This window comes from Coregonus clupeaformis, unplaced genomic scaffold, assembly GCF_020615455.1.
Source record: "Coregonus clupeaformis isolate EN_2021a unplaced genomic scaffold, ASM2061545v1 scaf0545, whole genome shotgun sequence".
In the NCBI taxonomy this organism is placed as follows: domain Eukaryota; kingdom Metazoa; phylum Chordata; class Actinopteri; order Salmoniformes; family Salmonidae; genus Coregonus; species Coregonus clupeaformis.
Genome location: NW_025534000.1, coordinates 150,295 through 173,947, shown reverse-complemented (window position 1 = coordinate 173,947; position 23,653 = coordinate 150,295). Strand labels below are relative to the sequence as shown.

At 41.3% G+C, this 23,653-nt stretch overlaps 1 long non-coding RNA gene and 1 pseudogene across 1 annotated transcript; one reads left to right on the top strand and one right to left on the bottom strand.

Moving 5' to 3' along the window:
• Nucleotides 1-1,031: 1,031 nt before the first annotated feature.
• On the bottom strand, nucleotides 1,032-9,064 carry LOC123485042 (annotated as a pseudogene).
• Nucleotides 9,065-12,925: 3,861 nt separating this feature from the next.
• Nucleotides 12,926-21,557, top strand: LOC123485050. Its single transcript, XR_006658838.1, has 3 exons — nucleotides 12,926-12,977; nucleotides 13,067-13,166; nucleotides 21,484-21,557. It is a non-coding gene; the product is annotated as an uncharacterized LOC123485050 (long non-coding RNA).
• Nucleotides 21,558-23,653: the final 2,096 nt, after the last annotated feature.

Genomic DNA, 23,653 nt, shown 5'->3' with positions numbered 1-23,653 from the left:
TCTTATTTTCCCTCTAGTCCCTGGGTTTACACAGTTTTGGTCTGACCCGTCCTTAAACGAACGTGACAGAAGATCCCACCAAACACGGACCAAGCAGCGTGCCCAGGAGCAAACACCCTGGACACAGGTGGGGAAGATTTGGTCTTGGGAGGAGATATTTGCGGGGAAAGGACCCTGGGCGAAGAAGGAAGCCCAGGCAGGAGAGGAGCAACGGCAACACAGAAGGCGCCGGCCGAGGAGGAAGCCCGAGAGGCAGCCCCCAATACATTTTTTGGGGGGGGCTAAAGGAGTGGTCGGGGAGCGAGAGAGAAGAGCCCGACCACTGCACCTGGTGGGTTTCCAGGTTGAGTCCCTACGACCATGGGGAAGAAGAGTGGGAACAGTTTTATACTGAGGAGTCGGAGGATGACGACGACGACGATGAGTTTCTGTTCCCTAACTCGTGGGGGCTCCCGGAGGAGTCCTCACTGGAGGAGGAGTGCCGAGAGAGAGAGAAGGATCAGATCTGCAGGGTAAGAGAGGAGGCCACCACATTACGGGGGCTGATAGCGAGAATAGAGCGGGAGAGCTCCATTCAAGAGGAGGCACTGCAGGAGGATCGTAGGGAGAAGGAGGAAGTAGATTCACGGAGAGAGGAGCTGGTTAGGCAACATAAGGAGCGCGGGTTAATAGAGGAACCCAAGTATGCAGAGATACGCACTGTATCGCCAGTGCGCATGCACAGCCCAGTGCGTTCTGTGCCAGCGCCCTGCACGTATCGTGTGAAAGTGGGCAGCCAGCCAGGACGGGTAGTGCCGGCTCAACACTCCTGGTCTCCAGTGCACCTCACCAGTCCTGTTCGGCCCGTATCTGCTCCTCGCACCAAACCAGTGGTGCGTGTCTCCAGACTTTTTTGGTTACTACATGATTCTATTTGTTTTATTTCATATTTTAGATGTCTTCACTATTATTCTACAATGTAGAAAATAGTAAAAATAAAGACAAACCCTTGAAAAAGTAGGTGTTCTAAAACTTTTGACCGGTGTAGTGTACTACACCTCCAACCTTACCTGCTCCTGCTGACTCTCTATGATGACCAGGTGTCTTCCATCGCGGATGCAGGCGTACTGACTCTGTTCCCAGGTCAGTTTGTCTTTAGAGAAGTAGTAACATTATCCATTGTAGAACTCCCAGCCAGGAGAACACAGCTGACTGGTATTACATCTCTTCTGACTCCCTGTAAGAGAGAGAGGCGAGACAAGAACACACCAGAAGACAAGGAGACAAGAGACAATGAGATGCAATTTGTATTTGATGACTTACAGTAGTACAGTATATCCTATATTTATATGTGTAGCCAGTATATACAGTATAATAATATAAGTGTACAGTATAATATTCAGTACTATATGATATCCTATATGTATATGTGTATCCTGTATATCCCGTATAATAATATAAGTATACAGTATAATATTCAGTATTAGAATATATGGTATATTATAACTGTACATAAGGCATCCACTTTTGTACTCTCATGCGTGGGAGGACAGAACTAACCTTGGATGGTTGCCAGGAGATCTTTGACCCTAGTCAGGTTGGCCTTACAGTCTTGAAGCTCTGAGAATAACAGCTCTCTCTGGACTAAGAACAGAAGAGATTGATATCTTATTAGAAGACAGTGTAATTCTCTTGAATTCGAGCCATAATGTAGGGCATTTGGCAAATGAAAGAGTGACCTACAAAATAACTGTTTATTTATTGTATAAATTGTTTTAGGGGGCAAATCAGCTTTAATGTTGTAGATAGAGTGTGGATTCTATCAATGTAATTGTCTGCATCATTTCCAATCCCTCATATTTTTTGTAAATATATATATATATTATTTTGTAAACATATTTTTCTTTATTATAAAATAACTGTTGAATTTAGGCCATAATACAAAGGTATGCATTTGGCGCATAAATCATTTGAAGTACAAAATGACGTTCCAACGCACTTCACCACACTCATATGACTAAGTTTCCATTAGGGCAGGACTTTTCCCTGGTCAAGAAAAACCCCTCTCCTTCCTCATATACAGTGCAATGATAGCATATACAATATTCAAACATGTTTTGGGGAAGCAATACTACTGCAGTGTAAATGTAATCCTAATCTTGATAACATGGAACTTTGTATTGAAATGAGAAGTTTTAGTTAAATTGGGTTCAACTTCCCCTTTACATTAGTATGTCAAATCAAACAAGTATTATTTGTCACGCCAAATACAACTGGTGTAGACTTTACCGTGAAATGCTTGCTTATGAGCCCTTCCCTAAAATGCAGAGTTTAAAATAAAAACAAAATAGTAACACAAGAGGAATAAAATAAAATACAAAAGAATGGAGCTATATACAGGGAGTACGAGTATCAGATCAATATGCTGAGGTATTTGAGGTAGATATGTACATGAAGGCAGGGTAAAGTGACTAGGCATCAGGATGGATCATAATAAGAGTAAAATGAAGAACAGAGTAGCAGCAGCAGCAAATTATGAGTATAAAAGTGTGTGTGTGTAATGTGTATGTATGTGTGTTTTTGTTGTGTCGGTCTGCATCTGTGTGTTATGTTTGTGTGTGTGTGTGTATGTAGTGTATGTGAATGTGGGTCAGTCGTGGGTGAACAGGGAGTACAGGAGGGGACTAAGCACACACCCCTGAGGGGCCCCCGTGTTGAGGGTCAGCGTGGTGGAGGTGTTGTTGCCTACCCTCACCACCTGGGGCCGGCCTGTCAGGAAGTCCAGGATCCAGTTGCAGAGGGAGGTGTTCAGTCCCAGGGTCCTTAGCTTGGTAATGATATTGGAGGGGACTATGGTGTTGAACGCTGAGCTGTAGTCTATGTACAGCATTCTCACATAGTTATTTCACCTCTTGTCCAGGTGGGAGAGGGCAGTGTGAAGTGCAATTGAGATTGCTTCATCTGTGGATCTGTAGTGCATGTGAATTGGTGTGGGTCTAGGCTGTCTGGGATGATGGTGTTAATGTGTGTCATGACCAGCCTTTAAAAGCACTTCAATAATTACAGATATGTTATGACAATATTGTGATATGAATAGGATAACAGCAGCTAGTCAGTCCCATGTCAGTAGAGTCCTGCTCTAGACTACCTACCTGTTATGTTGTGGCTCTCATTCTGTAGTCTCTTATAGTTGTCTTGCAGTTCATGCAGTTTCCCTGTTATGAAAGAGCAAATAATATGGATGAATAACATTCATTTATTTACATATCTAACAATAAAGTAAGAAAGTAAACCTTGTCCAAGCTAGAATTACCTATTATCTAACCATAGTCCTATTAAAATGAAACAATATGTTATTCATATATTACAGTGAAACGGCAGTATTTGAATCTGAGCCAGTCCCCCATTGACAAACTGCACCTTAATGATTTATATGGATTTTCTCAAACATTTATAGAAGGGGTTGATAATGGTAAAGACCTCTGGATCATTGATATTCTCACCTGTTAGATTCTCTTTCATCTGGGCAAAGCGAGCCTCCTCAGCTTGAAGACTAGTCATGTTGGAAGAATCTGGAACAGAGACAAGGAGACAAGATGGAGGGTAATTGTTCTTCTCTTGTGTATCACACTATCGTACCAACCTGAAATGTACTGGTCTGGGGTGGCTTGGATATTTTCTCTGCACATTGTCCTTTTCAGCAGAGTTCCAGGCCAACAACTACAGTGGATGCATAACTAGTTCGGTTCAGTAGTGTAAAAGGGTCAGGGTTCAGTAAAATGGTTCTATACTCACAGAGGACTCCCAGAGTGATAGCCAGACCCAGCAGTAGAACACAGAGACACGCCAGGGTCACCACGGGAACACTCCCAGACCCCTCCCTCCGGGATTGCAGCCTTTGACCCCACTGGGGGAGAGGGGTCACTAGTGTCAGGGTCACTTCCTGGAAAAGGAGTGGATGTCAGAGGTTATAAGGTCATAAGGTTAAATAAGGGGTACTTAATGTAAACCTTTGCTAACTGTAACACACACACACACCTCACCTTTCCCAGGATCCTCCTGCTCTCTAGCTCTACCTCCTGGTTTTCTGACCTCAGAGTATGTGACATCCTCTTCACGTTCGGCTACTCCTATGGTTACAGAGATATGAAGAAAGAAATTGTTCTTTTTTTCATTTATTTTATATATATTGCACCCCATGCGTGATTATATTATTTCCCTAAAACCAACCTCATGGTGGTTAACCCCTATTCGAATTGTACAATTATAGTTTCTCTCTCACATTCCACTATCGCAACATTCTATTAGTATTGTACCATTCTAGTTTCTCTCACACATTCCACTATCTCAACATTCTATTAGTATTGTACCATTCTAGTTTCTCTCACACATTCCACTATCTCAACATTCTATTAGAAATGTACCATTCTAGTACCTCTCTAAGAATCCACTATATCAATATTATATTAGCAATGTATCGGTCTACACTGAAAATATATATAAACGCAACATCTAAGGTGTTGGTCCCATGTTTCATGAGCTGAAATAAAAGATCCCAGAAATGTTCCATTTGCACAAAAAGCTTATTGCTCTCAAATTATGTAGACAAATATGTTCACTTCCCTGTTAGTGAGAATTTCTCCTTTGCCAAGATAATCCATCCACCTGACAGGTGTGGGATATCAAGAAGCTGATTAAACAGCATGATCATTACACAGGTGCACCTTGTGCTGGGGACAATAAAGGCCACTCTAAAATGTGCAGTTTTGTCACACAACACAATGCCACGGACACATTTCTCTACCATAAGCCACCTCAAATGTCGTTTTAGATAATTTGGCAGTCCGTTCAACTGGCCTCACAACCGCAGACCTTGTGTATGGTGTCGTGTGGGTGAGCAGTTTGCTGATGTCAACGTTGTGAACAGAGTGCCCCATGGTGGTGGTGGGGTTATGGTATGGGCAGTCATAAACTACGGACAACGTACACGATTGTATTTTATCGATTTGCAATTTGAATGCACAAAAATTCCGTAACGAGATCTTGAGGTCATTGTAAGGCCCATTTTTTTGTAGGTATCTATGACCAACAGATGCATATCTGTATTCCCAGTCATGTGACATCCGTAGATTAGAGCCTAATTAATTAATTTCAATTGACTGATTTCCTTATATGAACTGTAACTCAGTAAAATCTTTTAAATTGTTGCTTGTGGCATTCATATTTTTGTTCAGTATAGTTTCTCTCTCACAATCAACTGTATCAACATTCTATTAGAAATGTACCATTTTAGTTCCTCTCTCTCACAATCCACTATCTCAACATTCTATTAGAAATGTACCATTCTATTTCCTCTCTCACGATCCACTATCTCAACATTCTATAAGAAATGTCCCATTCTAGTTCCTCTCTTACAATCCACTATCTCAATATTCTTTCCTTTGAGCTCTACTAGGTTAGAGTCCCCTGACTGGAAGGTCCAACATGCAAACCATTTTATTAACTGTTAGGGTAACTAACCAATCTAATATTCTAATTCAGCACATCTGAAGAAAAGCTAACTTATTGTCAAGAGAAATGAGGAAACACTTTTGGCCATGAACAAAGTGTTACAGGTTGATGCTGTCTGTCTGTATGTCTGTCTGGAAGTTGGTTCACAGTGTGAAATCCAACAGACATGTCCAGAGTGTGACGAATAACATCTACTTTACATGGAACTGTCATCTTCTCATGCCCTTTACATTGCACTAATACTGTACATATCCTTCAAAACAGGATTCTATATGGAGAACCATTGTTGAGGCCCTATGGAATATATTCAAAAGGAAATGGACAAAAACATTGCACTATACATAATAATGCTATAATACATTCTAAAAGAGATGCCCAGTGACTCACACAATACCACATGTTAAACATTTAGTACTAATTCATATTTATCCTCAAGTACAGATACAAACACACTTCAGAAAAGCTCATATTGATCCCAACCAAAATATGTCTTATTTTCCCTCTAGTCCCTGGGTTTACACAGTTTTGGTCTGACCCGTCCTTAAACGAACGTGACAGAAGATCCCACCAAACACGGACCAAGCAGCGTGCCCAGGAGCAAACACCCTGGACACAGGTGGGGAAGATTTGGTCTTGGGAGGAGATATTTGCGGGGAAAGGACCCTGGGCGAAGAAGGAAGCCCAGGCAGGAGAGGAGCAACGGCAACACAGAAGGCGCCGGCCGAGGAGGAAGCCCGAGAGGCAGCCCCCAATACATTTTTTGGGGGGGGCTAAAGGAGTGGTCGGGGAGCGAGAGAGAAGAGCCCGACCACTGCACCTGGTGGGTTTCCAGGTTGAGTCCCTACGACCATGGGGAAGAAGAGTGGGAACAGTTTTATACTGAGGAGTCGGAGGATGACGACGACGACGATGAGTTTCTGTTCCCTAACTCGTGGGGGCTCCCGGAGGAGTCCTCACTGGAGGAGGAGTGCCGAGAGAGAGAGAAGGATCAGATCTGCAGGGTAAGAGAGGAGGCCACCACATTACGGGGGCTGATAGCGAGAATAGAGCGGGAGAGCTCCATTCAAGAGGAGGCACTGCAGGAGGATCGTAGGGAGAAGGAGGAAGTAGATTCACGGAGAGAGGAGCTGGTTAGGCAACATAAGGAGCGCGGGTTAATAGAGGAACCCAAGTATGCAGAGATACGCACTGTATCGCCAGTGCGCATGCACAGCCCAGTGCGTTCTGTGCCAGCGCCCTGCACGTATCGTGTGAAAGTGGGCAGCCAGCCAGGACGGGTAGTGCCGGCTCAACACTCCTGGTCTCCAGTGCACCTCACCAGTCCTGTTCGGCCCGTATCTGCTCCTCGCACCAAACCAGTGGTGCGTGTCTCCAGAGTGGCCCGGCCCATTCCTGCTCCCCGCACCAGACCTGTGGTGTGTCTCCCCAGTCCGGCCTGGCCCGTTCCTGTTCCTCGCACCAGGCCAGTGGTGCGTGTTCCCAGTCCGGTACGACCCGTGCCTGCTCCCCGCACCAAGCCAGTGGTGCGTGTTCCCAGTCCGGCCCGTTCCTGTTCCTCGCACCAAGCCAGTGGTGCGTGTTCCCAGTCCGGTAAGGCCTGTCCCTGCTCCTCGCACCAAGCCAGTGGTGCGTGTTCCTAGTCCGGTCCGGCCCGTGCCTGCTCCCCGCACCAAGCCAATGGTGCGTGTCCCCAGTCCAGCCCGGCCCGTTCCTGCTCCTCGCACCAGACCTGTGGTGTGTGTCTCCAGTCCAGCCCGGCCCGATCCTGCTCCTCCCACCAGACCAGTGGTGCGTGTTCCCAGTCCGGCCCGGCCCGTGCCTGCTCCCCGCACCAAGCCAGTGGTGCGTGTCGCCAGTCCGGCCCGGCCCGTGCCTGCTCCTCGCACCAAGCCAGTGGTGCGTGTGTCCAGTCCGGCACGGCCCGTGCCCGTTCCACCGGTGCCGGCACCGGTCAGCTGCTCCACTCCGGAGCCAGAGCAGTCCGCTCCACCAGGATCCAGTCCAGCTCCGGTCAGCAGCTCCACTCCGGAGCCAGAGCAGTGCGCTCCACCGGTGCCCAGTCCAGCTCCGGTCAGCGGCTCCAGTCCGGAGCCAGAGCAGTTCGCTCCACCGGTGCCCAGTCCAACTCCGGTCAGCGGCTCCAGTCCAGAGCCAGATGTCAGTCCCTCTCCAGGTTCGGGGTCTCCCACACCAGGGTCCAGACAGGGCTTGGTGCATCGTGGGAGGAAGGAGAGGGGAAGCAGCGTGCCGAGGTCCAGACCAGACCAGGGGCGTAACGGGGAGGCTGAGAGAATGTGGTCGTCACGCCCGGAGCCGGATCCGCCTCCGAGGTGGAATGCCCACCCGGACCCTACCCTGTTATGTAAGGTTTGTGCGGTCGGAGTCTGCACCTTTGGGGGGGGGGGGGTACTGTCACACCCTGACGTATGGGACTCTAGGATGTTGAGTCAGGGTGTGGAGTTCTATGTTGTATTTTCTATGTCCTCAGTCTAGGTGTTGTATTTCTATGTTTGGCCGGGTGTGATTCCCAATCAGAGACAGCTGTCGCTCGTTGTCTCTGATTGGGGATCATACTTAGGCAGCCTGTTTGCATTCAGTTGTTGTGGGATCTTGTTCCGTGTAGAGGCTTGTGTTGTGTTTAGCCTGTGGACTTCACGTTACGTTGTTTTGTTTGTGTGTTTATCTTTAAAATAAACATGGATGCATTTCACGCTGCGCCTTGGTCTGACCCGTCCTTAAACGAACGTGACAATTAAATAAAAATATTCCTTATGATTTGTTCTTTGACTGTCTTTTTTTTTGCCATTTTGAATGTGTTTTTCAATGTGTTTCTATGGGCTATAGTAGTAAAGGCCAAATTCAATATTTTATCAAATTATTATAATATAATTTTTATACATACAGAGGCCTTTCAAGGTGTCGAAAGCATTGCACAGGGATGCTGGCCGATGTTGACTCCAATGCTTCCCACAGTTGTGTCAAGTTGGCTGGATGTCCTTTTGGTGGTGGATCATTATTGTTGATGCACACGAGGAACTGTTGAGTGTAAAAACCCCAGCAGTGTTGCAGTTCTTGACACAAACCGGTGCGCCTGGCAACTACAACCATACCCCGTTCAAATCTTTTGTCTTGCCCATTCACCCTCTGAATGGCACACGTACACAATCCATGTCTCGATTGTCTCAAGGGGTAAAAATCCTTCTTTAACTCGTCTCCTACAGTGATTTAACATTTGATATCAATAATTGATCACAGCGTTCACCTGGTTTCACTTGGTCAGTGTATGTAATGGAAAGAGCAGGTGTTCTTCATGTTTTACACACTCAGTATATACAGCCTTCTTCTGTTACTAACTCCTTGTTGAATTATGACATTTCAACCCTCGCCCCCCAAGGTGATGAAATGTTGTATTGTAAACGTATGTTTGAAAACTAATATAATGATATAAATGAGAGAGAATAAAGAGGAGGAGAGATTCACCTTTAGAAACTTCACTTTCTGCTCCAGCATCTTGGTTCTGATGCCGAGTGAATGTAACATCGGAGTAGACGATTTCACCAGACATCATCACTACTCTAAGTCCTCTCTCAGAGTGGAGACCAGAAGAGGAAGAAGTCCCTTAACATCACACATGCTCACTCATGAAAATCCCACAAACACTCACACACTCAAGCACACACACACTAGTAGTACACAAACACAACTGTTTCGGAATACACAGAATGTTATGCAAAGAACATGCACAGAGACACACACGCTTACAGGCACGGACACACGTCCCAGGAGAATGCTGAGTGGGGTGGTGAGTTAAAATACAGAACTCATATTCAGTTCCTAGTTTTCGCTGGTCTTTATTTGAATATGTGGTAAACTAGAACTTAATTTAAATATGTTGTAAACTGGCAACCTAGTCAACGTACTGTAGACATACTGATGCCATCTCTAAAGGCAGAGCCAAGACAGTTGACTTGTCATGCTCATTCAAACATGGCCTGTAGAATTTACAGTAGGTAGGATTCTAGCTAGCTGTAATTATATAGAGATATAACATATTATCTGTCAGTTAAGTATCATTCATGATAGATGGTTTGTCACGATCGTTGATGAACGATAAGGACCAAGGCGCAGCGTGATATGCCAACATGTTTATTTAACGAATAAACACAACGACAAAACAATAAACTAACAAGATCCCACCACTAACTAGTGCCAAAAGGCTGCCTAAGTATGGTCCCCAATCAGAGACAACGAGCGACAGCTGCCTCTGATTGGGAACCACACCGGCCAACATAGAAATAGACATACTAGAACATCAACATAGAAATATACAACATAGAACATACACACCCTGACTCAACATATACGAGTCCCTTGAGTCAGGGCGTGACATGGTTAAAGAGAGACAGCAGATAATACATTATTTCCATAATCCTAATATAATATATCACATCATATATCATCAAATAATGTTTTATAATAATCATTTCATAATGACAGCTCCTGTCAATTCGACTATTTGTGTGGGCTCTCTTGAAGCACGATACTGACAGCTGTGGAAGCAACTGTTGTTTTCTGTGAATATATTTGTATAACCACTGACACTATGAAAGTGGTACTATTCTCATATTAACATACTGTCTCTGCTGACTGTTGTCCAAGACAGGTAAATGATGTGGTGAGGTGTGTTCAGATTAGGAATTAGTAATTTGGTCCTCTTTCATGGTTTTAAAATGACCAAATATGAACCAATATGAAATACTCAACAACAACAACAACAACAACAACTACTACTACTACTACTACTACTACTACTGTATCAATATGTCCTACATTACATTTTTCAAACATTACTATATCACTGTGTTATTCTAGCAGGACTCAACAAAAAGAGAGATGTGTACCAGTGCACCAATGTCATGGTATTGTTGTCAGATGAAAGAACTCTATAATGTGTTGCATGGAGAAGACATGTTGAGATCCAGAACCATCTTACTGAATGGATAACATTCTCAGTTGTCCACATTACATTCATATGATACTGTGTATGCTGTAGTGTACATCCAATACATTCCACTAGGTGTCTCATCAGTCCCATTATTTACAATATTTACATAAACAACAGTGGTAGTAGCAGAGACGTAAGAGCAAGCGAGACATTTCACTTGCTCCTTTTTTGTGCTTCATATACAGTCAGTCAATGAATTAAGCAGATCAGATCCAGCTGCTATCACATTGGTGTCTATGGGAGAGCCACCCCTTTTAGCTTCAATATGCAACCTTTTGGGCAACCCGACCAAATTCACATAGAAATGTGAGTTATAGCTCTGTCATTCTCATTGAAAGCATATCTAAGATGTGGTAGATATGTTCTATGGGCGCTGTTTCTATCCTCCCAGTTCTTAAGTTACGTTTTTTCTTTGTACACCAGCTTCAAACATCTGAAAATATAATATTTGTGGTTACTGAAAATATATTTCACAGTGGTTTAGATGGTTCAATTATTTTCTATACTATACAGCGCTTGTTTTGTCACATATACTGAAATTAGGCAAAATATAACAACATTTGCAACCAGGAAATGGTGAAGCAATTTCTGAATATTGGATTTCAGTATTAAGCAGATTGGAACATAGATTTATTTTTTAATGGTACGCTTTTTGACCATTCAAAACAAAGGCTGGACCACTTAAGTCAGTTGTTTGTGTGTATGCCTCTCAAGACACAAAATACTGTGCACAAAGGCTGAGAAACTTTACACTGGTTGTCATAGTTACCACAAACCAACAACCCTCCTCAACCAGAGATGAGTTGAGTGGTTATGGTTTGATCTCTTCCTCTTTAGCAGTGAGGGTTTGTCTGTGAAGTGGTATTTTTCCATTGTGGGCAGAGAGAGACAAATAGAGAAATGGTTGTTGCTGATGATTAGGCCTATGCATGGGACAAGTGTGTGGGGCTTTTTTTGCCAATGTTATTTTAGAATACAGTATACTGTATTTCACTTGTCATATTCATTTCTCAAGCTCATCTACACACAGTTGACCTCCAAATAGCTACAGTGGGGTCGAAATTATTGACACCCTTGATGAAGATGAGCAATAATGACTGTATAAAATAAATAATTCAAATACTGAGCTATATTGTAAGCAAAAAAAAGGGTGAAATTATATAATTTACCACTAATACAATTGCTCAGAGAAATACATTTGTTTAACAAGTAGTCTTTTCTCTCTAAAAGGTAGGGATCAAAATTATGGACACCGCTAAAGATTCTTCTAAATAAAGTAGTCAAAAGTTTAGTGGGGTCCTATATTCCTAGCACGCAATGACTATATCAAGCTTGCGACTCTACAAACTTGTTGGATGCATTAGCAGTTAGTTTGGTTGTGTTTCAGATTATTTTGTGCCAACAGCAATGAATGGTAAATAATATGTTGTGTCATTTTGAAGTCAGTTTGATTATAAATAAGAATATAATATGTTTCTAAACACTTCTATATTAATGTGGCTGCTAACATGATTAAGGATAATCCTGATTGAATTGTGAATAATGATGAGTGAGAAAGTTACAGAGTGTCAAAGATCATACCCCCGAGACATGCTAACCTCTCACAATTACCAAAAACAGGGGAGGTTCTTAATTACAGTAAAAGTGACTCCAAAAATACATTATTTACCATTCATTTCTATTAGGCACAAAATAATCTCAAACACATCCAAAATTAACTGCAAATGCATCCAACAAGTTTGTAGATTCACAAGCTTGATGTAGTTATTGAGTGCTAGGAAAATGGGACCAAATAATACACTTTTGACTGCTTTATTCATAAGAATCTTAGGGGTGTCAATCATTTTGACCCCTACCTTTTTGAGAATTTATTGTATTACCTGTTAAACAAAATCTCTTTCTCTGAGCAATTGTATAAGTATAAAATAATTTCATTTCCCCATTTTTTGGGGTGCATACATTATAGCTCTGTATTTGAATTATTTATTTGATAAAGTCATTATTGCTCATCTTTATCAAGTGTGTCAATAATTTCAGACCCCACTTTACATCCTGAACAAAATGATAAATGTCACATGTGCCATGAAGTCAAACCTTTGACCCCTCTCCACCTCTCCTAGTGACACTACAGATTCTACTGAAAATGTAAACATGACCGGGTATGGTCAATGCAATATTGACTTTTGCACAAATCTGTTTTTATCCAGTAAAGTCCTTCCTCAGATCTTTCCTTTTTATTATGTATTTTTTTACTGAATATTTAAAACATACAATCTACTTTCAGTGAAGCCGCTCAACATCTACATCACATTAGTCATCTAACAGACTCCCACAGAAGCAACCAGGGTCAACGCCCTGCTCAAGGGCACATCGACAGATCTCCCATAAGGTCAAAAGTTTTGTTAGTTCTCTCTTCCACCCACAGAAAGACCACAATGTTGCTGTGTCCACTCCTTTTACAGAAAGAGGAAGTTGAGTCAAGGTGAACATGACATCAGATGCTCATTTACTCTGTTTTTCTTTAAGGATCTGTAACTTTCTAATTCTGACAAAGCCCAATTTGTGTCACAGCCACAGGAACTGTAGGGGTCCAGTCCGGAGGAAACGCTGGTGTCTTCAGTCCCTTACCAGAGGCTCAGAATGGAGCACACTTCACTTTATATGCTGCTCTGTGAGTATTACATAATGATGAATGTATTTATCTGTATTAATTGATGTTGTTAGCTAACTATTTGTTTCATTTATAGAATATGAAGTATGTCATACATGCACAATAAATGTGGCACCAGATGAGGACGTTGTTTGGTTACACTATGTTTACTGTCAACAGAGGAATGGAGTTGCTGGCCATCGCAGCTTGTAATCAACCAGGTTATAGCATGAGCCCGAGAAACACTAGGAATCTATATAGTGTCATTTTATACCAAAAATATATTTTGATTCAATAACATTTTATAGTTTACCCTTTGCAAGTGATGTCATCCTACGTCATTTATCCAGTTCCTGTCCCATAATCTTTTGAATGGCTTGATGATTATATCATAAAATTTGTGAAAACAAGGTCATATATATCTTTATATATATATATATATATATATATATATATATATATATATATAAATATATATATATATATATATATATATATATATATATATATGTATATATATATATATATATATGTATATATATATATATATATATATATATATATATATATATATATATATATAAAAATGAAATTTGTGTTTGTGGATGAATTTACTTCTGCCAGATGCCTTTTATTAAGTTTTGGGCCATTGAATACCATTCAAAAAGCTGTCAAACGTTTTAAAACTACAAGGCTACTTCCTGGAAAATTCACCATAACTTTCATAGAGTTTTGCTCTTCTAGCTCAATTACAGTGGGGAAAAAAGTATTTAGTCAGCCACCAATTGTGCAAGTTCTCCCACTTAAAAAGATGAGAGAGGCCTGTAATTTTCATCATAGGTACACGTCAACTATGACAGACAAATTTAGGAAAGAAAATCCAGAAAATCACATTGTAGGATTTTTAATGAATTTATTTGCAAATTATGGTGGAAAATAAGTATTTGGTCACCTACAAACAAGCAAGATTTCTGGCTCTCACAGACCTGTAACTTCTTCTTTAAGAGGCTCCTCTGTCCTCCACTCGTTACCTGTATTAATGGCACCTGTTTGAACTTGTTATCAGTATAAAAGACACCTGTACACAACCTCAAACAGTCACACTCCAAACTCCACTATGGCCAAGACCAAAGAGCTGTCAAAGGACACCAGAAACAAAATTGTAGACCTGCACCAGGCTGGGAAGACTGAATATGCAATAGGTAAGCAGCTTGGTTTGAAGAAATCAACTGTGGGAGCAATAATTAGGAAATGGAAGACATACAAGACCACTGATAATCTCCCTCGATCTGGGGCTCCACGCAAGATCTCACCCTAGTGAATGACCTGCAGAGAGCTGGGACCAAAGTAACAAAGCCTACCATCAGTAACACACTACGCCGCCAGGGACTCAAATCCTGCAGTGCAAGATGTGTCCCCCTGCTTAAGCCAGTACATGTCCAGGCCCGTCTGAAGTTTGCTAGAGTGCGTTTGGATGATCCAGAAGAGGATTGGGAGAATGTCATATGGTCAGATGAAACCAAAATATAACTTTTTGGTAAAAACTCCACTCGTCGTGTTTGGAGGACAAAGAATGCTGAGTTGCATCCAAAGAACACCATACCTACTGTGAAGCATGGGGGTGGAAACATCATGCTTTGGGGCTGTTTTTCTGCAAAGGGACCAGGACGACTGATCCGTGTAAAGGAAAGAATGAATGGGGCCATGTATCGTGAGATTTTGAGTGAAAACCTCCTTCCATCAGCAAGGGCATTGAAGATGAAACGTGGCTGGGTCTTTCAGCATGACAATGATCCCAAACACACCGCCCGGGCAACGAAGGAGTGGCTTAGTAAGAAGAATTTCAAGGTCCTTTAGTGGCCTAGCCAGTCTCCAGATCTCAACCCCATAGAAGATCTTTGGAGGGAGTTGAAAGTCCGTGTTGCCCAGCGACAGCCCCAAAACATCACTGCTCTAGAGTAGATCTGCATGGAGGAATGGGCCAAAATACCAGCAACAGTGTGTGAAAACCTTGTGAAGACTTACAGAAAACGTTTGACGTGTGTCATTGCCAACAAAGGATATATAACAAAGTATTGAGAAACTTTTGTTATTGACCAAATACTTATTTTCCACCATAATTTGCAAATAAATTCATAAAAAATCCTACAATGTGATTTTCTGGATTTTTTTTCCTCATTTTGTCTGTCATAGTTGACGTGTACCTATGATGAAAATTACAGGCCTCTCTCATCTTTTTAAGTGGGAGAACTTGCACAATTGGTGGCTGACTAAATACTTTTTCCCCCACTGTATATCCTTTTCATACTAAGACGTTTTTCAGTCAAATTTACCATACCGCCATCTTTATTTCTGCCTTTTCCTTATATCTAAAAGGTATTGCCGGTATCAAAGCAGAACGTCTTATTTCCACCTAACGACCTTTTAATAATTTCGGTAAACTTTTGTCTACGGTTTAGTATGAAACGTAACCGTAATGCTGAGGCTGCATTGGCACGCTCTATGCTTGCCAATTACAGTGCCTTCAGAAAGTATTCACACTACCTGACTTTTTCCACATTTTGTTGTGTTACAGGCTGAATTTAAAATAAATTGAGATTGGTTTTTCACTGGTCTACACACAATACCCCATAATGTCAAAGTGGAATTATGTTTTTAGAAATGTTTACAAATTGATAGAAAATGAAAAGCTGAACTGTCTTGAGTCAATAAGTATTCAACCCCTTTGTTATGGCAAGCCTAAATAGGAATCAGGAATAAACATTTGCTTAACAAGTCACATATTGGGCGCTCATAAGAGATCTGAGCGCCCAATCGTTACATGAACGACCAGTTCCTGAAGGAAATATCTGAACAGCACAAAGTTCTGTACCCCATCTTCAAGGAGAATAGATTAAAAGTGAAATGTGTAGCTCTCGTAGTCGATAAACTGTATATTGATATCCAAATGTTCAGAGACACAAAGACTACTCCATGGTTATTCTAAATATGACAAAGTTCCCATAGAGGAGTCAAATAATGGAACACCCAATACTAGCCATGGTAGGGATTGTAATAAAAAAAATATATAGAAAAGAAATAAAATACAACAATTGTTAAAGAAATAAACTACAACTAAACTATAATGTTTGAAAATAATTAATATTAGACTTTCCATTTATAGTATTTTACAAATTGATAAGACAGCATTAGAAGAAAGGATAATTAGCTAAATAATACATCTTCAAATATAAGGAACTGGAACTCAATCAACATAGTGGAGATAAAACACAGCAAACAGAGGACACAGAAGGCACAGTACTAAGTCATGTTTTGCAGAGGGGTCAAATACTTATTTCCCTCATTAAAATGCAAATAGTATTTGCACCCCCAAAGCATAATGTTTCCACCTCCATGTTTGACGGTGGGGATGGTGTTCTTGGGGTCATAGGCAGCATTCCTCTTCCTCCAAACACGGTGAGTTGAGTTGATGCCACAGGTCTTTTGTGTTTCTTCCGTTTGCGATTAATCGCACCAACTGTTGTCACCTTCTCACCAAGCTGCTTGGCGATGGTCTTGTAGCCCATTCCAGCCTTGTGTAGGTCTACAATCTTGTCCCTGACATCCTTGGAGAGCTCTTTGGTCTTGGCCATGGTGGAGAGTTTGGAATCTGATTGATTGATTGCTTCTGTGGACAGGTGTCTTTTATACAGGTAACAAGCTGAGATTAGGAGCACTCCCTTTAAGAGTGTGCTCCTAATCTCAGCTCGTTACCTGTATAAAAGACACCTGGGAGCCAGAAATCTTTCTGATTGAGAGGGGGTCAAATAACATTTTTGACATGCGTTTTTCTGGATTTTTTTGTTGTTATTCTGTCTCTCACAGTTCAAATAAACCTACCATTAAAATTATAGACTGATCATTTCTTTGTCAGTGGGCAAACGTACAAAATCAGCTGGGGATCAAAAACTTTTTTCCCTCACTGTAGGTTCAGAACTTTTGTGAAACAGCACAGTTAAAAGTATATGGCAAATAGAAATCAAACTGGTAGGACATCAGAAATAGATGGGAGAGGTTGAGGGTAGAGGAAGGACAGGACGAAAAACATTCAAAATATTGTAAAATAGATTGTGTCCGTCAAATGTATAGAGTATGTATAAGCTGGAAGTAGAAGCCAAATTGTTGTTGTTCATTAGTTTACTCCAATTAGGGGAGGGGTGGTAGGGTTAGCGGAAAATAATGATGGAAAATATATATTTTTTAAATATGTGTGTATATATACAGTACCAGTCAAAAGTTTGGACACAGCTACTCATTCAAGGGTTTTTCTTTATTTTTACTATTTTCTACATTGTAGAATAATAGTGAAGACATCAAAACTATATGTAACACATATGGAATCATGTAGTAACCAAAAATGTGTTAAACAAATCAAAATATATTTTATATTTGAGATTCTTCAAAGTAGCCACCCTCTTCATTGATGACAGCTTTGCACACTCTTGGCATTCTCACAACCAGCTTCACCTGGAATGCTTTTCCAACAGTCTTGAGGAGGAGTTCCCAAAGGAGTTCCCAAATATGCTGAGCACTTGTTGGCTACTTTTCCTTCACTCTGCAGTCCAACTCATCCCAAACCATCTCAATTGGGTTGAGGTCGGGTGATTGTGGAGACCAGGTCATATGATGCAGCACTGTTGGGTCATTGTCCTGTTGAAAAACAAATTATAGTCCCACTAAGCGCAAACAAGATGGGATGACGTATCGCTGCAGAATGCTGTGATAGCCATGCTGGTTAAGTGTGCTTTGAATTCTAAATAAATCACAGACAGTGTCACAAGCAAAGCACCCCGACACCATCACACCTCCTCCTCCATACTTCATGGTGAGAACCACACATGTGGAGATCATCCGTTCACCTACTCTGCGTCTCACAAAGACACGGCGGTTGGAACCAAAAATCTCAAATTTGGACTCATCAGACCAAAGGACAGATATCCACCGGTCTAAAGTCCATTGCTTGTGTTTCTTGGCCCAAGCAAGTCTATTTTTCTTATTGGTGTCCTTTAGTAGTGGTTTATTTGCAGCAATTTGACCATGAAGGCCTGATTCATGCAGTCTGCTCTGAACAGTTGATGTTGAGATGTGTCTGTTACTTGAACTCTATGAAGCATTTATTTGGCCTGCAATTTCTGAAGCTGGTAACTCTAATGAACGTATCCTCTGCAGCAGAGGTAACTCTGGGACTTCCATTCCTGTGGCGGTCCTTATGAGAGCCAGTTTCATCATAGCGCTTGATGGTTTTTGCGACTGCACTTGAAGAAACGTTCAAAGTTCTTGTATTGACTGACTTTCATGTCTTAAAGTCATGATGGACTGTCGTTTCTCTTTGCATATTTGAGCTGTTCTTGCCATAATATGGTCTTGGTCTTTTACCAAATAGGGCTATCTTCTGTATACCACCCCTACCTTGTCACAACTCAACTGATTGGCTCAAACGCATTAAGAAGGAAAGAAATTCAACAAATTCACTTTTAACAAGGCACACCTGTTGATTGAAATGCATTCCAGGTGACTACCTCATGAAGCTGGTTGAGAGAATGCCAAGAGTGTGCAAAGCTGTCATCAAGGCAAAGGGTGGCTTCTTTGAAGAATCTCAAAAATAAAATGTTTTTTTGGTTACTACATGATTCCATGTGTTATTTCATAGTTTTTATATCTTCACTATTATTCTACAATGTAGAAAATAGTAAAACAAATAAAGAAAAACCCTTGAATGAGTAGGTGTTCTAATACTTTGGACCAGTAGTGTATATTAACAAAAAAATATTTATGGGATTGGAAATGACACAGACAATTACATTAATGGAAGCTACAATCTATCTACAATATTAAAGCTAATCTACCCCCCTAGAAATGCATGGACATGTAGTTAACATGATTTCTGAATGACTACTTCATCTCTGTAACCCACACATACAATTATCTGTAAGGCCCCTCAGTTGAGCAGTGAATTTCAAACACAGATTCAACCACAAAGACCAGGGAGGTTAATCAATGCCTCGCATTGAAGGGCACCTATTTGTAGATAGGTACAAATAAAAAAAGCTGATATTGAATATCCCTTTGGGCATGGTGAAGTTATTAATAACACTTTGGATGGTGTATCAATACACCTAGTCACAACAGAGATACAGGCGTCCTTCCTATCTCAGTTGCCGGACAGGAAAGAAACCGCTCAGGGATTTCACCATGAGGCCAATGGTGACTTTAAAACAGCTACAGAGTTTAATGGCTTTGAAGGAGAAAACTGAGGATGGATGAACAACATTGTAGTTACTCCACAATACTAACCTAATTGACAGAGTGAAAAGAAGGACGCCTGTACGGAAAAAAAATATTCCAAAACATACATCCTCTTTGCTAGAAGGCACTAAAGTAATACTGCAAAACATGTGGCAAAGCAATTTACTTTTTGTCCTGAATACCAAGTGTTATGTTTTGGGCAAATACAATACAACACATTACTGAGTACCACTCTCCATATTTTCAAGCATAGTGGTTAAGGACTGGGGAGTTTTTCAGGATAAAAAAGAAACGGAATGGAGCTAAGCAAAGGCAGAATCCTAGAGAAAAACCTGGTTGAGTCTGCTTTTCACCAGACACTGGGAGATGAATTCACCTTTCAGCAGGACAATAACCTAAAATGTTGCACAATCCAGGTGTGGAAACTCTTAGAGACTTACCTAGAAAGACTCACAGCTGTAATCGCTGCCAACGGTGCTTCTACAAAGTATTTACTCAGGAGTGTGCATACATGTCAATGAGATATTTCTGTATTTCATTTTCAATAATGTTTCAAACATTTCTAAAAACATATGTTCACTTTGACATTATAGGGCACTGTGTGTAGATGTGTGAGAAAAAAAAGTCATCCATTTTGAATGTAACACATCAAAAAGTGGAATAAGTCAAGGGGTATGACTACTTTCTGAAGGCACTGTACACCTTTGATGGCTGCTAGACAGCTCCAGGTAACCATCCTCCTGCCAGCTCTAAACTATGCGAGACATGTCACTTCTTTCATCTCTTCACATAGCCTGCCACTAAGCATGCACTGTTTTTTTAACCACAACTGGATGGATCTGTAAAGAATTACTGTGAGAATAAATAGGAAAACATTGGACTAAAGTAGGCTAATGCAATAGAAGGCATGTATCCAACTGTTGCTTACTGAAACTTCTAAAGTCATCCAATCATTGTAATACATGTGAAGCAATAGCCTACCCGTGTGTGGTCAATTAGATTGGATTGGTTTCTGGCTGGGCAATTAGTGTGGTCATTTCAACACCGTTTTGATTGGGACAGCACCATCGCACTGCTAAATCTATCAATGTCAGATTTTTGTTTTCACTGAATCTCCATTTGGATATTGGTTAGGCTACAATTAAGTCGAGGTGAGAGCTGCCCATGATCATCTTGTCTAGTTGGCTCATTTATTAGAACATTTTGCCAGCATGTTATGTAGTTTAACAAGTGTACCCTACTCCTAGTCCCGACCAAAAGCCTGTGACTTCACTGACTTGTCTCAATCAACGTGATTTTGTTTCACTGAATCTCCATCTGTATGGCTATTTGGTTAATTGGTTTCTGGCTGGACAAATAAGGGAAGGTGGTATAGCTCATCTGTTCGTTTGCTCATCTATCACCTGATCAGAAACATTAAGCATGCATGCAAAATATCACTTTTTTTTATATGACAGCGGTTCCAAATGTTCCTGTGACACAAGTTAAATTTCATTATAATCATACTACAAAATATATGGGTGTTGACTGATCAGGGTAGGTGTGTCTTGTATGCTTAGTGAACAAAATAATGGACCTAACATAATTCAATTCTAAATATGCCATTCTATTGGTTTTAAAATACATTTATTACACCTGTCTAAATGAATTAAGAATGAATTTATTATTGATGGTGTATATTCCCATATCTGCACAGCACTACTACCACTCCTCACAGGCATGCCGACATGCGAACGGGTGGTATATAAGGTGTATGAAGTCAAGAATGTGGTAAAAATGGGCCTGTTTTTAAAGGGGCAGATTTATTGTACTGGCAAAATAGATCCTGTGTTAAAGCAGTCTTTCTCTCTCTCTCTCTCTCTCTCTCTCTCTCTCTCTCTCTCTCTCTCTCTCTCTCTCTCTCTCTCTCTCTCTCTCTCTCTCTCTCTCTCTCTCTCTCTCTCTCTCTCTCTCTCTCTCTCTCTCTCTCTCTCTCTCTCTCTCTCTCTCTCTCTCTCTCTCTCTCTCTCTCTCTCTCTCTCTCTCTCTCTCTCTCTCTCTCTCTCTCTCTCAGTGCTGAGTGCATTATTCATCTGTGGACACACTAAAGGTGAGTAAGTAATCAATACATATTTGTCTGCATTTCATCACTCTAACCCGATACAAACACACTTGGTTCAAATAAACAGTAAGTAAAGCCTGATGTCTTTCCAGGATTCCTCCATTTTGTCATTCTCACTTAATGTAATAATTTAAGAATGATTGAGTATTTGTCTTCATTTAACTGTGTTTCTACAGCTCTGCCCAGAGCCTCAGTGAGTATCTCTCCACAGGGTCTCCTCTACCCTGGAGAGACAGTCACTCTGCAGTGTGTCATACAATACTACGCATACTGGACGTACCACTGGTTCAAAAACAACAAACAGCTTCCCAATGTGATGAGTAAAGCAATCAAAATAACCATCCCCATCACTCTGACTGGTCTGGCTGGTCCGTATAGATGTGAGGGAAGGTCGGCACGTCGACCCAAGAGGTCACAACCTAGTGACTTCCTCTTCATCACTGTCACTGGTGAGTTCACTATTGATGCTCCATCACTAACTGGATGTTCCATAATTCTTTTTGAATTTTTTAAAAATTGATAACCATGTATCCAGTTTAGGTAATATGTCTAATCCGTATTTTCTCAGCTCTGCCCAAAGCTACACTGACTGTGAAGCCAAACCCTGCATACACTGGAGAGACAGTTACTCTGACGTGTTCAGTAGGGTCTGACAGTAGCTGGAGCTATCAGTGGTACAAAGACAGGAATGATAATGTAGTATCCCAGTCTGTCAGACACACTATAACAGGAGACACCCTCACCATCAGTAGTGTTGCTGAGTCTGACCAGGGTCTCTACTGGTGTCAGGGAGAGATCTGGTCCAGATCCATATCATCAATCATCAGTGATCCTGTCACCATCACCCTGAATGGTGAGTTACTTTGTCTGTTTTGTTGTCTTAGAGATGGACACTATTTATATCATATTATATAGACACTGAGTGTACAAAACATTAGGAATGCATTCCTAATATTGAGTTGCACCCCCTTTTACCCTCAGAACAGCCTCAATTCATCAGGGCATGGACTCTACAAGGTTTCCAAAGCATTCCACAAGGATTCTGATCCATGTTGACTCCAAAGCTTCCCACAGATGTGTCAAGTTGGCTGGATGTCCTTTGGGTGGTGCACCATTGTTGATGCACACAGGAAATTGTTGAGTGTGAAAAACCCAGCAGTGTTGCAGTTCTTGATACACTCAAACTGGTGCACCTGGAACCTAATACCATACCCCGTTGAAATGCACTTAAATCTTGTCTTGCACATTCACCATCTGAATGGCAAACATACACAATCCATGTCTCAAAGTTTAAAAATCCTTCTTTAACCTGTCTCCTCCCCTTCATCTACACTGATTGAAGTGGATTTAACAAGTGACATAAATAAGGGATAATAGCATTCACCTGGTCAGTCTAATCCTGGAAAGAGCAGGTGTTCCTAATGTTTTGTACACTCAGTGTATGTAGACATGGTCTGTGTGCAATGTTCCTTCAATTTCTTTCAGCACTGAGCCAATTTCAAGTCTGCATAAATAACAACCAGCAGTGTTGCAGTTCTTGACACACTCAAACCGCTGTGCCTGCAACCTACTACCAGACCCCGTTCAAAGGCACTTAAATATTTGTTCTTGTCCATTCACCCTCTGAATGGCAAACATACACAATACATGTCTCAATTGTCTCAAGGTTTAAAAATCATTCTTTAACCTGTCTCCTCCCCTTAATCTACACGGATTGAAGTGGATTTAACAAGTGACATCAATAAGGGATCATAGCTTTCACCTGGTCAGTCTATGTCATGGAAAGAGCAGGTATTCCTAATGTTTTGTACACTGAGTGTATGTAGACATGGTCTGTGTGCAATGTTCCCTAAAATGTTTTGGGGCACTGAGCAAATTTCATATTTGCTGAGCGCAAACTTGAACATTGTGGAAATTCTGTTCAACTTCCGTGCGCGTTTACTGTGAACACTGAGACTGTACCCACTTTGAGTTACAGTATTAACAGTGGCCAAGTAGGCTACTGTGGCAAATAATGGAGAAAAATGCATCCCATAACATGTTAATATGGACATATCTGTTCTAGATAGTTTGTGTGTATGTATTGATATGTAGGCTACGTGTGCCTTTAACATTATTTTGA